Genomic DNA, 15708 nt, shown 5'->3' with positions numbered 1-15708 from the left:
CACATTCAGTTTAGAATAAAAAAAGACAGATGATTTCGTTGTTACTGCACGGTGTGATGGTGCTGTACCTCAAACGGTGCCCATTTATAATTGTGACTATATTTCAATAGGACTCACTAGCTTGAAACTCACACGGGGCACCCGAGGTTGTGAAAGGTTCTCTATAAAAGGGGGACTTATTTGCTTTCACAGCCCCGTCCAATGGGGTAAAAGGTTGGAATGATGCCGTCATTATGAGGGATTAGATGACTGCCCAAACCGGCAAATAGGCAAGAAGAATCCACCACCACTTCCAAAACTTCACCTTTCCCATCAATACAGACAGGGAGAGGAGCAGTAGACACGGGAAAGCCAATGGATCTAATCATGAGGGCATGGAGGAGCACCAAATGGTCTGCAGTGGAGTGTGATGACTGAAAGGTGAGCTGCCAGCAGAGTCAACTGTGTTACAGAGATTAAACTAGATAAAGTGTGGACCTGGAAAAAACACAGCAGATCAAGCAGCATCAGACAAGCAGGACCGTCAATCTTTTGAGTCTGGACCCTTCATCTGAAGGATCCCGACCTGAAACATTGACTCTCCTGCTCCTCTGACACTGCTTCACCTGCTGTGTTTTTTTTCAACTCCATGCATTATTGACTCTGACTTTCCAGCATGTCCAGTCCTCACTACCTCCAAGTTACAGAGATAAAAAACAGGCAGTCTTTGTTATGGCATAGACATGTATTCTGAAACTCACCTTGTGGTCAAACTATGTTTCTGATGTTATTTCATAAGCCCACAGGAAAAATAAGTGGATATCAAGGCTTTGAACAGTCTCATTTATCATCAGGCGAGGGAAAGGAAGAGCACATGTGACGAGAGGTAATTAATGGCTTTGACCATCCCAATATTGGCATGGAAGAAATGCTTGCTCATCCAGTTTTCAATGTTGAAGAAGGAACTGTCTGATGACAGAACATGTTCGATTTATTACCTTCACTCTCATCTTTTGCCTGACAACTTTGAGACAGAGGATGGTCAAAGGACTTGTTGGCTGCATACATGCATAAACCAATGTTCTGTCTTTAAATTTATTTTGTTCATGAGATTTGAGTGTCGCTGGCAAAGCCAGCAATTGTTGACTATGCCTATTCACCCTTGAAGTCCGTGTCTACTTAGGCCACTTCAAAGGGTAGTTAAGGATCAACCGTATATATTTTCTTGGATCAGGAATGAAGTGTAGGCCAGATCTGTGAAGGGTGGCAGACTTCCATCTCCAAAGGACATTCGTGAACTAATGAGTTCTTTTGACAATTAATACTAGTTTTACAGTACCTAATATGGATATTAAAGTTGTACAATTAATTGAGTCTAAATTCCACCAGCAGCCACAGTTGGATTGGATTCATGGTCTCAGAACATTAGCCTGAATCTCTAGATTATTACTCCAGTTAGATAACAAGATGAGAAAGCATGTGGTAAAGGGGAAAACAATGGCCAATGATAAACCTTTTCAGGACACTACAAGTAACTGCCCTAGGACCAGACATCCAGTTGGAGGACAACGGAAAGGTACGAGAGGAGGATAGTGTGCTTACAAACATCAAATAAAAACAAAGTCTGATGACAGATCAAGGCAGTGAGGAGGAACGGATTCCCTATGCCACAGTCATACAGGTGGACGTTTTATGATTTTGCCAAGAAGTTGTTCAAACACAGAAGAGGAAGTGCTGGAGGTCTTAGAAAACATAAAGGTAGATAAACCTCCAGGACCTGACCAAGTGTTTCCTAGGGAATTTAGGGAGGAAATTATGGGCCCCCCCAAGCAGAAATATCTGTATCATCCAGAAACACAGGTGAAATACCAGAGGACTGGAGGGTAGCTAATGTGGCATGCTTTAAGAAAGGTTATAAGGAGAAGTTTGGAAACTATTGACCTGTGAGTCTGACATTGGTGGTGGGTAAACTGTTGGAGGTGATTCTGAAAGATTGGATTTAGATGCATTTGGAGGGGCAATGGTTGATTGATGATAGTCAACATGGTTTTATAACATAGAACAATTCAGCACATTACAGGCCCTTCAGCCCTTGATGATGTGCTGACCTTTTATCTTAAAGTAAGATCAGACTCTCCAACATACTCCTCATTGTACTAACCTTCAAGTGCTATCCAAGACTCGCTTAAATGTCCTTGGTGTATCTGACTTACTACCACTGCTGGCAGCGCATTCCTCGCCCCATCACTCTCTGAGTAAAGAACCTATCTCTGACATCGCCCTGAAACCTTCTTCCAACCACCTTAAAATTATGCCATTGTGACAGACATTTCCACCATGGGAAAACATCTCTGACTATCCACTCTATCTATGCCTCTCAACATCTTATACACCTCTATCAAGTCATCTCTCATCCTTCTTCGCTACAATGAGCAAAGCCCGAGCTCCCTCAACATTTCTTTAGAAGACATGCTCTCCAGTCCAGGCAGCATTCTGGTAAATCTCCTCTGCATGCTCTCAAAAGCTTTCACATCTTTCCTATAATGAGACAACCAGAACTGAACGCAATATTTCAAGTGTGGTCTAACCAGGGCTCAGCATAACCTCGAGGCTCTTAAACTCAATTCCCTTGCTAATGAAGGCCAATACACCATACACCTTCTTAACAACCCCATCAATCTGGGTGGAAACTTTGAGGGATATATGAACATTGACCCCAAGACCCCTCTGTTCCTCCATACTGCCAAGAATCCTGCCTTTAACCTTGTACTCTGCATTCAAATTCAACCTTCCAAAGTGAATCACTTCACACTTTTCCAGGTTGAACTCTATTTGCCACTTATCAACGCAGTTCTGCATCCTGTCAATGCCTCGTTGCAACCTACAACAGCCCTCCACACTATCCACCACTCCGTCAACATTCGTGTCATCTGCAAACTTACTAATCCACTCTTCCACTTCCTCATCCAAATCATTCATAAAAATCACAAAGAACAGAGGTCCCAGAATCGATCCCTGCGGAACACCACTGATCACCAAACTCCAGGCCGAACACTTTCTACCTATCACTACTCACTGTCTTCTATTGGCCAGCCAATCCTGTATCCACCCAAACAGGCTTCCTTACTTTCTGAATGAGCCTACCATGGGGAACCTTATCAAACACCTTGCTAAAATCCATGTACACCATCTCCACTGCTCGACCTTCATCAATTTGTTTTTTCAAATCCTCAAAGAATTCAACAAGGTTTGTGAGGCATGATCTGCCCCTCACAAAGCCACGTTGACTGTCTGATCAATCTATGGTTTTCCAGATTTGGAGATGCCAGTGTTGGACTGGGGTGTACAAAGTTAAAATCACAACATCAGGTTATAGTCCAACAGGTTTATTTGGAATCACTAGCTTTTGGAGCACTGTTCTTTCATCAAGTGGTTGTGAAGTATAAGATCATAAGACATTGAATTTAAAGCAAATGTTTACAGTGTGATGTAACTGAAATTTATAGAGAAAGACCTGGATTGTTTGTGAAGTCTCTCATCTTTTAGAATGACCACGTTGGTTTCAGTTCTTTCACACGTAAATCCCAGAACTTTTTTAAAGTTCCACTTATCAGCCTAGTTCAGTGTAGATTACAGATTACATTACAGTGTGGAAACAGGCCCTTCGGCCCAACAAGTCCACCGCCGAAGCGCAACCCACCCATACCCCTACATTTACCCGTACCTAACACTACGGGCAATTTAGCATGGCCAATTCACCTGACCCTGCACATCTTTGGACTGTGGGAGGAAACCGGAGCACCTGGAGGAAACCCACGCAGACACGGGGAGAACCTGCAAACTCCACACAGTCAGTCGCCTAAGGCGGGAATTGAACCCGGGTCTCTGGCGCTGTGAGGCAGCAGTGCTAACCACTACTACCAATAGTGGGGACACCTCCCACCATGTATGTGGCAGGTATTCACGTGACTCGGCCAACATTGTCTATCTCATACGCTACAGATAAGGATGCCCTGAGGCACGGTACATTGGGGAGACCGAGCAGAGGATCTGGCAATGGATGAATGGACACCACACAACAATCAACAGACAGGAGTGTTGCCTCCCAGTCAGTGAACACTTCAGTGGTCTGGGACATTTGACCTCGGAACTTCAGGTGACTATCCTCCAAGGCGGACTTCGGAATTCGGGATAGGCAACAATGCAAAGTAGCCGAGCCAAGTTTGGTACCCATGGGGATAGTCTCAGCTGGGACCTTGCATTCATGTTACACTACAGGTGACCCCACTGCACGACACACACAGACACATAGACACATTCCTACAGATACATACACTCACACAGACCCTCTCATACGCTCACACAACTACTCTCACACTCACAACCACACATGCACCCTTTCACAGACTTATACCCCTTTACACTCACCCATACATTTACACACTCTCTCACAGATACTCATACACCACACACGCGCACACACACACACAAGTTTGTGGGAGAATTTGTACCTGCAGAATTATATTTTATTTTGCTCATTAACTGCATGAATCCATCTAAGATTCCGTAAATCCCTTGTTTAGAAATAGAATAAGTCTGAACATTGCGGAACAGACAGCCTCACACAGGGCACCTCACACCTTCAATGCATTATCTGGGTCGACATGGCACCTATCGTTAAAGTTCACTTGAGAACGTTAACTTTAAAAAAGTTCTGGGATTTACTTATGAAAGAACTGAAACCAACATGGACATTCCAAAAGATTCAGGTTATAGTCCAACAGGTTTAATTGGAAGCACTAACTTTCAGAGCACCATTCCTTCATCAGACTACAACCATCTGATAAAGGAGCGGTGCTCCGAAAGCTAGTGCTTCCAATTAAACCTGTTGGACTATAACCTGGTGTTGTGTGATTTTTAACTTTGTACACCCCAGTCCAACACCGGCATCTCCAAATCATTCTAAAAGATGAGAGACTTATCAAACAATCCAGGTCGTTTTCAATATATAATTTCAGTTACATCACACTGTAAATATCTGTTTTTAATTCTGTGTCATACAATCATATTCTCCACAACCACCCCTGATAAAGGAGCAGCGCTCTGAAATTTAGTGCTTCCAAATAAACCCGTTGGACTATAACCTGTTGTGAGAGTTGTAACTATGGTTTTCCAAGTCATCATAAATCCTGCCTCTCAGAATCCACTCCAATACTTTGTACCCACCACTGAAGTAAGACTGACTGGTCCTCAGTTCCTAGGATTATCCCTATTCCCTTTCTTGAACAAGGGAATAATATTTGCCACCCTCCAATCATCTGGCACTACTCCAGTGGACAGTGAGGACACAAAGATCATAGCCAAAGGCGCAGCAATCTCTTCCCTCGCTTCCTGTAGAAACTGAGGGTATATCCCGCCTGGCCCAGGGGATTTATTGATCCTTGTTTTTTCAAAATTTTCTGCGCATCCTCCTTCCTAACATTAACCTGTTCTAGCATCACAGTCTGTTTCATGCTGTCCTCAGAAATGTGAAGGTCCCTCTCAGTAGTGAATACTGCAGCCAAGTATTTGTTAAGGACCTCCCCAACTTCCTCTGACTCCAGGCACAAGTTCCCTCCACTATCTCTGATCGGCCCTACCTTCACACTGGCCATCCTCTTGCTCCTCACGTAAATGTAGAACGCCTCAGGGTTTTCCTTCATACTACCTGCTGAAGCTTTATCATGTCCTCTTCTAGCTCTCTTAAGTCCATTATTCAGCTCCTTCCTAACTCTCTTGTAATCCTCGAAAGCTCTGTCTGATCCTTCCCTCAACCTCAAGTAAGCTTCCTTCTTTCTCTTGACTAGATGCTCCATAACCTGCCATCCCTTCCTTGCCTCAGTGGGACAAACCTGTCCAGCACTATCAGCACATGCTTCCTAAACAAGCCTCACATTTCTGTGACACATTTCCCTGGGAATATCTGTTCCCTAACTTAGGCACCCCAGTTCCTGCCTGATAGCATTATAATTCCCCTCCCCCAATTAAATACTTTCCCATACCGTCTGCTCTTATCCCTCTCCCTGAGTACAGTAAAGGTCATGGAGTTGTGATCACTGTCACCAAAATGCTTGCTCGAGACATCTGACACCTGGCATGGTTCATTGCCAAGCAGCAAACCCAATATGGCCTCCCCTCTACTCGGCCTATTGTGTCAGGAACCCTTCCTGGACACACCTGACAAAAATAGTTCCATATTTGAACTAAGTAGGTTACAATCAATAATAGGAAAGTTAAAGTCACCCATGACAATAAACCTGTTACTTCTACACATTTCCAAAATCTGCCTCCCCATCTGCTCCTCAGTGTGTCTGTTGCTTTGGTGGGGGGGGGGGGCTGTCAAAAACTCACAATAAAGTGACTGCTCCTTTCTGGTTTCTGACTTCCACCTACACTGACACTGTAGATAAACCCTCCTCGATGATCTCCCTTTCTGCAGCTGTGATATTATCCCTGATTAGCAATTCCACTCCTCCACCTCTTTGAAACCACTAAACCCTGGAACATCCAATACCCATTCCTACCCCAGCGATATCCAAGTCTCCGTAATGGCCACAACATCATAGTTCCAAGTACTGATCCATGTTCTGAGTTCACCACTCTTATTCCTGATACTTCAACCCATCACACTGACTGGCACCTTTATCCTGTCAAGTGCCTATCCCTCCTCACTACTCTCTGCACACTGTGTCTGGTGGTTCACTACCAAATCCATCATGTCACCATCCCCCTGCCAATCTAGTTTAAACCTTCCCTAAGAGCTGCAGCAAACATCCCACCCAGGATATTGGTGCCCCTCCAGTTCGACTTGCCTTTCTTGTACAGCTCCCACCTTCCCCAGAAGATATCCCAGTGATCCACATATCTGAAGCCCTTCATCCTACACCAGTCCTGCAGCCACGTGTTCACCTGCACTCGCTCTCTATTGAGCATCACTAGCACATGGCACTGGTAGCAATCCTGAGATTGCTGCACTGCTCATTCTACCTTCTAGCTTCCAACCTATGAGGAAAATCATGTCTCACAAACTTGATTGAGATTTTTAATGAAGTAAGCAAAAAGATACTGATGTGGGCTGAGCAGTAGACATATAGGAGTTGGAACATCATATTGAGATTGTACAGGACATTGGTGAGGCCTCTTCTAGAATACTGTGTGCAGTTCGGGTTGCTCTGTTCTGGAAGGATATTATTAAACTGGAGAGGGTTCAGAAAATATTTACCAGGATATTACTGGGAATGGAGGGTTTGAGATATAAAAATAGACTGAAAAGACTGGGACTCTTTTCAGTGGAGTGTAAAAGGTTGAGGGGTGACCTTATTGAGGTTTATAAAATCACGAGTGGCATAAATAAGGTGAATGACAAGGGTTTTTTTCCCCTAAAGTGGAGTTGTTCAAAACTACGGGGTATATGTTTAAGGTGGGAGGAGAAAGATTTATAGAGGACATGAGAGACAAATTCTTTTTGACACAGACAGTGGTTCATGTGTGGAATGAACTACCAAAGTGGTGGATGTGGATACAATTACAACATTTAAAAGACATTGAGGTAAGTTCAGGAATATGAAAGGTTTGGAAGGATATGAGCCAAATGCAGACAGATGGGGCTATTCAATTTGGTCAGTGTGGACCAGTTGGACGAAAGGGTCTGTTTCTATGCTGTATGATGCCATGACTCTAATTTTTTATTGTGACAGCTGAAATAAGTGGAGGTCATGGTCAAGATTAGCATTGCAGCACCACAAAGTGAGACAACAGAAAAACTTGTCAATTGTATGTATTGGGGGGGGGGTGGGAGGAGGAGATGTGGAATCGATGACCTTCAAAAATGTTCACTCACTGGGATCAGCAAAGGGAGGAAAGCTGCAGAGACAGATAATCAGCCTCACTTCCAGTGTCCAAACACTCTTTGCACTTACTGTTGGAGGTGAGAAAAGAGAAAAGAAGGGAAAGAGTTTAAGAAGATAGTTTGCTGCAATAAAAGCGGCTTGGGGTATCCTTGTGCTGCAGGATGATGCTGCAATCATGAGCAGTTTTCCTAAACCAGCCCTAACGTGGTCCAGTCTGATCCTGTAACACCTGATCCCAATGTCCAGCCGATCCATTTCAGCTTGTATCTCGTGGACATGAGGAAGAGAATTGGAGGGGCTTATTAGGCTGATTCACCAGGGGAAAAGGAAATATTGATTTTGATAGGGTGCCCTTGTTGGGGGTGGCTACATTGATAGGTAGCTACAGAAACACAACTGGTGGATGTTTAAAAGTGGATAATTACAAAATTAAAAATACTATAGAACATCGAACTGTACAGCACAGGAACGGGCCCGTCAGTCCACGATGTTGTGCCAAACATGACGCCAAACTAACCTAACCTCTTCTGCCTGCTCTTAGTGCATATCCCTCCATTTCTTGCACATTCACTTGCTTATCTAAAAGTGCCTGACACATATCCTATTGTATCTACCTCCACCATTATCTCTGGCATCGCATTCCAGACTCCTACTATTCTCTGTGTAAAAAAACTTGCCCCGCATATCTCCTTTGAACTTTCCCTTTGCCAATTTAAAAGCATACCCCTAGTTTTAGATATTTCAACTTTGACCGTTAGCCCCATCTATGCACCTCATAATTTTATGGACATCTATCAAGTCTCCCCTCAGTTTTCGCTGTGCCAGAGACAACATCCTGAGGCTTTCCAGCCCCTCCTTATAGATCATACCCTCTAATCCAGGCAGCATCCACTTCAAAACCTCCACATCATTCCTGTGAAGTGGCAGCCAGAAGCGAAAACAAGTGTCACCTAACCAAACCTTTTGTCCAAAATGTCGATTTTCCTGATCCTCACATGCTGCCTGGCCTGCTGCGTTCTTCCAGCACCACACTCTTGAACCTGACCTTTGTACTCAATTCCCTGACAAATAAAGGCAAGCTCTATGCCTTCTTTACCACCGTATCTACTTACTCCACTTTTAGGGAGTTATGGCCTTGAACGCCAAGACCCCTCTGTACATCAGTGCTAAAAATCATACACACCGGGTTATAGTCCAACAGTTTATTTGGAAGTACAAGCTTTTGGAGCATTGCTCCTTAGTTAGGTTCTTAGTGGGGCAGAATCATAGGATGCAGAATTTATAGTAAAAGATCGAAGTGTCACACAACTGATGGGATGTATTGAACAAACCTAGATTGCTGTTAAGTCTTTAATCACTGAGAATGGAATTGCAGGTTTCAGTTCATTAACATATAAATCCCAGAACTTCTTTCAAGTTACATTCCTGACATAACTTATTGTTTTATTACAAAAGTGACGTCTCACCTCAGACAACGCATTAAAAGTGTGAAGTTAAGAGTCTGTCTGTATCTCAAACTTGAGTCAGACTGGTTCTATTTCCAAAATACGAATTGATAAAATGTCACATGGACTGACTGCCTACAGAGTGTGTGCTTTTTGAACAGATGCAAGTTTATCCCATTGGGGTGTGTATGGAGAGGGAGAGAGTGTGTGAGTGTGCTTGTGTGCATGCTTAATAGAGCGTCTGCACAAGTGTGACAGAGTATATGCCTGTGAGAGGGTGTGCATGTGAGTGTAAGTCGTGTGTGTGTGTGTGTGCGTGCGTGGTCATGTCACCTGTAGTGTGACATGAACCCAAGATCCTGATTAAGGCCAATTTCGTGGGTACTGAACTTGGCTATCAACCTCTGCTCAGCAGCTCTGCAATGTTACATATCCCAGAGTCAGCCTTGGAGGACGGTCAACAGAATCCTGCCCCATTAGCTACCTGAAGGAGCAGCATTCCAAATCCTTGTACTTCCAAATAAACTGTTGGACCATAACCTGGTGTTATGTGACTTTTAACTTTATCCACCCCATTCCAACACCAGCACCTCCACATCAGTGTCCTGTATACTGTATACTTTTCCTTAATATTTGATCTCCCAAAGTGCAACACCTCAGACTTACCTGGATTAAACTCTATCTGCCATTTCTCTACCCATGGCTGCAACCGATCTATATCCCACTATATCCTTTGACAACCTTGTATACTGTACACAACTCGACCGATCTTTGTATCATCTGCAAACTTACTGGCCCACCCATCTACGTATTCATCGAAGTCATTTATATGTTTCACAAACGGAAGAGGCTCTAGTACGGATCCCTGCAGAACATGGACCTCCAGCCAATTCTGAATCCACGCAGCCAAGTCACCATGGATTCCATGCATCGTAATCTTCTGGATGGGCCTTCCATGAAGAACCTTGTCAAGAGCCTTACTAAAATCCATTCAGACAACATCCACTGCTTTAGCCTATTTGATTTTTACAAGGAGGTGACGAAGGTGATCAATCAAGTTAGTTAAGATATGATCAGCCCTGCACAAAGCTACTATGCAAATACTTTTCCAAATATGAGTAAATCCTTTCTCTCCAATAGCTTCCTATCCACTGATGTGAGACTCAGCAGTCCAACATTTTGTGGATTTTCCCTATTTCTCTGCTTGAATAGTAGAACAACATTAGCTACTCGCCAGTGCTCTGAAACCTCTCCAGTGGTAAGTGACGATAAAAAGAGCTTGGTCAAGGCCCCAACAATCTCCTCTCTTGTTTCTCTCAATAACCTGGGGTAGATACCACCTTAATACTCTTAAAGTGACCCAACACCAGTTCTTCCATTATCTCAAGATGCCCTAGTGTATTAGCACGCTTCATACAAATCTCCAGGAAAACATCTTCCCAACATCTCGGTTTCTTCATTAATGTATAAAGTGGAAAGTTGTGGCCCCAACACTGAGCCTTGCAGAACACCACTTGTCACCTGATACTATCCTGAGAACAGTGGTTTTACCTTCTCTCTAGTTATCCACTTGTTTTTAATGTATAGTAAATCATTAAACATTCATTACGCAAATCGAAGCAGATTTTTCTTTTGGGCAGCCGGAATATATCAAATTGTGAAGGGAATGGATCCAGGGGCACAAAGCAACACGGAAGAGATATCAGAGGTGGTCTAATCAGTAATTGTGCGTTGTGAAGCCACATGTGATGGTAAGATCTACGTGGTGGCTGTGAATATAGCCTAAAAGCAGATTCATGGGTGACTTTCACTATAAAACTAGATAATACTTGAAGCAAAATATTCTGGAGTACAATTAAAAAGGGTAGGAAGTGGGATCAAGTTCACACCTCTATCAAAGAGTTACCACAGCCTCGTGTGAGAGAACTTCAAAAACTTTTTTCTCCACATGGCCACAGGACGTCATCTCATGGTCTATGTGACAAGACACCAGTAAATATGGACAGGCAGAGGGATGTGGGAACACTAAGTACACAACTCATTCAGATCAAAACTAAGTTGGAAGTCTATCGCAAAGTTTGCAGAGCTGCAGAACAAAGTATGGAAGTCAGGCTTCCATACGGAAAGACAAAGGGAATAGGCAGAGAGAGCAGGAATCTACTGTGGCCATTCCCCGCTAATACACTGCCCGTTTTGGATACTCCTTGGGAGGGGGAAGGGTGCGGTGGCACTACGAGTTGTTCTCAGGCACAACGGGAAAGAGTAAATATAAACAGGGCCTTAGTGACAGGAGACTCAATAGTTAGGGGAAGATTCTGCGACCATAACAGGGAATCCAGGATGGTATGTTGCCTCCCGAGTGCCAGGATCCAGGATGTCCCGGAGCAGCTGCAGAATGTTCTCAAGGTGTGGACTGATTAGAGAGCTAGGAAACAAGTTAAAAACCAGAAACTCAATGATGGTAATTTCTGGGTTACTTTCAGTGCCACGTGCTAGTGAGGGAAAGAACAGGAGGTTATGGCAGATGAATGCATGGCTAAAGAATTGGTGTAGGTGGCAGAGATTTAGTTTTTAGTTCATCGAGATCTTTTCTGGGGCAGAGGTGACCTGTTCAAGAGGGACGGGTTGCACTTGAACTGGAGGCAGACTAATATCTTGGTAGCCAGGTTTGCTGATGTTACAAGAGAGAGTTTAAAATTGATTGGCGGGGGGTGGGATCGACAACAGCAGGGGGGCAAGCGCAAGGCTGGAAAGAGATACAGTAATCAAAAATAGTAAGTTGAAGAGACAGGTCAGGCTGGAACATAACATGGAGCATGGAATGCCCCGTTGGATTGAATTATATTTATTTTAGTGCAAGAGGACTGGCAGATAAGGCCAATGAACCCAGGTTGTGGATAGGTATGTGGGACTGGGATATTATAGCCATTACAGAAACGTGGCAAAGCGAGGGACAGGATTGCCAGCTTAATGTGTCAGGGTATAGGTGTTTTAGATGGAAGAAAGCAGGGAGTGGGAGCTGCATTTTGATTCAGGCGAGTGTCACAGCGGTAGTCAGAGAGGAAATACATGACGGATCACCCACTGAGGTTTTGCGGATAGAGCTCAGAAACAAGAAGAGGATGGGGACATTATTGGTGTTGTACTTTAGGCCCCTAGATTAATCAATTGGAAATTAGAGGAACAAATATGCAGGAAGAATGGGGAGACATGCAGGAGCAACTGTGTTGTCTTAACAGGGGATTCTAACTCTCCAAACATAAATGGGACTGCGAAAGTGTTAAAGGGTTAGATGGGGTTGAATTTGTTAAGTGCGTTCAGGGAAGTTTTCTCAAGTAGTAATGTGAGGGCACTACTCTCAGGAAACTGAGATGACACTGGAGGAGCACTCTGTGACCAGTGACCATAGTTCTATTAATTTTAAAACTGTTATGGAGAGGGATAAAACTGGTCCACACGTTCAAGTTCCAAATTGGGGAAAAGTGAATTTTGATGGAATTAGAGCATGCAAGGGTTTATTGGGGCAGTTTGATTGCAGGCGAAGGGACCTCTGGCAAATAGAACATAGAACATTACAGCACAGTACAGGCCCTTCAACCCTCGATGTTGCGCTGTTCTATGGAACCAATCTGAAGCCGATCTATCCAATACTATTCCATTTTCATCCATATGTTTCTGCAATGACCATTTATATGTCCTTAAAGTTAGCGAGTCTACTACTGTTGCAGGCAGTGTGTTCCATGCTCCTACTACCCTCAGAGTAAAGAAACTACCTCTGACATCTGTCCTATATCTATCACCTGTCAATTTAAAGCTATGTCCCCGAATGCTATCCATCACCATCTAAGAAAAAGGCTCCCACTGTCCACCCTACTTAACCCTCTAATTATCTTATATGATACTACTCTCGAACGAAGACAGCCTCAAGTCCCTCAGCCTTTCCTCATAAGTCCTTTCCTCCATACCAGGCGACATCCTAGTAAATCTCCTCTGCACCCTTTCCAATGTTTCCACATCCTTCCTATAATGCAGTCACCAGAACTGTACACAATACTCCAAGTGTGGCCGCACCAAAGTTTTGTACAGCTGCAGCATAACTTTATGGCCCCGAAACTTAATCCCTCTACCAAGAAAAGCTAACACACTGGTTGCCTTCTTAACTACCCTATCGACCTGGGTGGCAACTTTCAGGGATCTATGCACATGGACACCAAGATCTCTCTGCTCATCCACTCTACCAAGAATCTTACCATTAGCCCAGTATTTTCTATTTCTGTTGCTCCTTCCAAAGTGAATCACCTCACACTTTTGCACATTAATCTCCATTTGCCACCGCTCAGCTCAGTTCTGCAGCTTATCTATGTCCCCCTGCAACCTGCAACATCCTTCAGCACTACCCACAATTCCACCAAACGTAATGTCATCTGCAACCATCCTTCTAAGCCCTCATCTAAATCACTTATAAAAAATGACAAACAGCAGTGATCCCAAAACAGATCCTTGCGGTACGCTACTAGCAACTAAACTCCAGGACGAAATTTCCCATCAACCATCACCCTCAGTCTTCTTTCAGCTCACCAATATATGATCCAAACCACTAAATCACCCTCAATGCCATGCGCCCATATTTTGTGCAACAGCCTACCGTAGGGAACTTCAGCAAACACCTTTCTCAAATCCATATACACATCAACCGCTTTAACCTCGTTCACCTGTTTGGTCACCATCTCAAACAAATCAATAAGGTTTGTGGGGCACGACCTACCCTTCAAAAAACCGTGCTGACTATCCCTCATCAACTTATTCCTCTCTCTAGATGGTTATAAATCCTATTTCTTATAACCTTTTCTAACACTTTACCCACAACTGAAGTAAAGCTCACTAGTCTATAATTACCAGGGTTGTCTCTACTCCCCTTCTTGAATAAGAGGACAACATTTGCTATCCTTCAGTCTTCTGGTATTATTCCTGTGGACAATGATAACATAAAGATAAAAGCCAAAGGCACTGCAATCTCCTCCCTAGCTTCCCAGGAAGCCAAGGATAAATCTCATCCAGCCCAGGAATTTATGTAATTTCACACTTTCCAGAATTACTAACATCTCCTTCTTGTGCACCTCAATCCCATCTGGTCTAGTAGCCCATATCACAGTATTCTCCTTGACAATATTGTCTTTTTCCAGTGAGAATACTGATGAAAAATATTCATTTAGCGCTTCCCCTACCTCCTCAGACTCCATGCACAACTTCCCACTACTATCCTCAATTGGCACTAAACATTCTCTAGTCATTCTTTTATTCCTGATATATCTATAGAAAGCTTTAGGGTTTTCCTTGATACTATGTGCCAACGACTTCTCATGACCCCTCCTGGCTCTTCTTAGATCTCTCTTTAGGTCTTTCCTGGCTAACTGTAACTCTCAAGTGCCCTAACTGAGCCTTCAAGTTTCATCCTAACATAAGCCTTCTCTTTCCTCTTGACAAGACATTCAAGTTCTTTCATAAGCCTTAGCTCCCTCGCTTGGCCACTTCCTTCCTGCCTGACAGGTAGATACTTATCAAGGGCATGCAGTAGCTGTTCCTTGAATAATCTCCACATTTCAATTGTGCCCATCCTCTGCAGTTTCCTTCCCCATCCTATGCATCCTAAATCTTGCCTAATCACATCATAATTGGCTTTCCTTCAGTCTTACCTGCAGTATTTAGCTATCCCTTTCCAACGCTAAAGTAAACATAACCAAATTGTGGTCACTATCACAAAAGTGCTCACCTACTTCCAAATCTAACACCTGGCTGAGTTCATTACCCAATATCAAATCCAATACGGCCTCGCCCCTTGTTGGTTTGTCTGCATGCTGTGTCAGGAAACCATCCTGCACACATTGGACAAAAACTGAGCCATCTAAAGTACTTGAACTGTAGTATTTCCAGTCAATATTTCAAAAGTTAAAGCCCGCCATAACTAACTACCCAGTTATTCTCGCTCCTATCCAGAATTATCTTTGATCTCCTTTCCTCTATATCTCGAAATATTTGGAGGTCTGTAGAAAACTCCCACCAGAATGACCTCTTCTTTCCTGTTTCTAACCTCAGCAGACAAGCGGGAGGCATTTTAAAGTGAGATGGCTAGATTTCAAGGCCTAAATGTTCCTGTGAGGCTGAATTGCAAGGTTGGCAGGAATAAGAAACTCTGGATGACAAAGGAGCAATGACTCAGGAACAGGCTATTTGGATCTCAGGAATCCCAGGGAGGTATATAGGTGTTACAGGAGTTTTGAGAAGATTTGTAGCTCAGGTTGAGGTTTTGGATGGAGGTTTGCTGCAATGTTTATTTCCAGATGTTTTGTTACTCAACTAGGTAACATCTTCAGTGGGCCTCATACTGAGAATTCTGG

The 15708-nt window shown here is 43.6% G+C and overlaps 1 protein-coding gene across 1 annotated transcript in view; it reads right to left on the bottom strand.

The window, feature by feature from the left end:
- LOC122544157 (tectonic-3-like) overlaps nucleotides 1-15708 on the bottom strand; it is an 85499-nt gene that overhangs the window by 51579 nt on the left and 18212 nt on the right. The gene's annotated exons all lie outside the window — the stretch shown is intronic.

This window comes from Chiloscyllium plagiosum, unplaced genomic scaffold, assembly GCF_037043375.1.
Source record: "Chiloscyllium plagiosum isolate Xiang-an unplaced genomic scaffold, Cpla_swu_hap1 HiC_scaffold_38, whole genome shotgun sequence".
Taxonomy (NCBI): Eukaryota; Metazoa; Chordata; class Chondrichthyes; order Orectolobiformes; family Hemiscylliidae; genus Chiloscyllium; species Chiloscyllium plagiosum.
The sequence above is the reverse complement of the archived record's forward strand: the minus strand, read 5'-3'. Positions and strand labels throughout refer to the sequence as shown.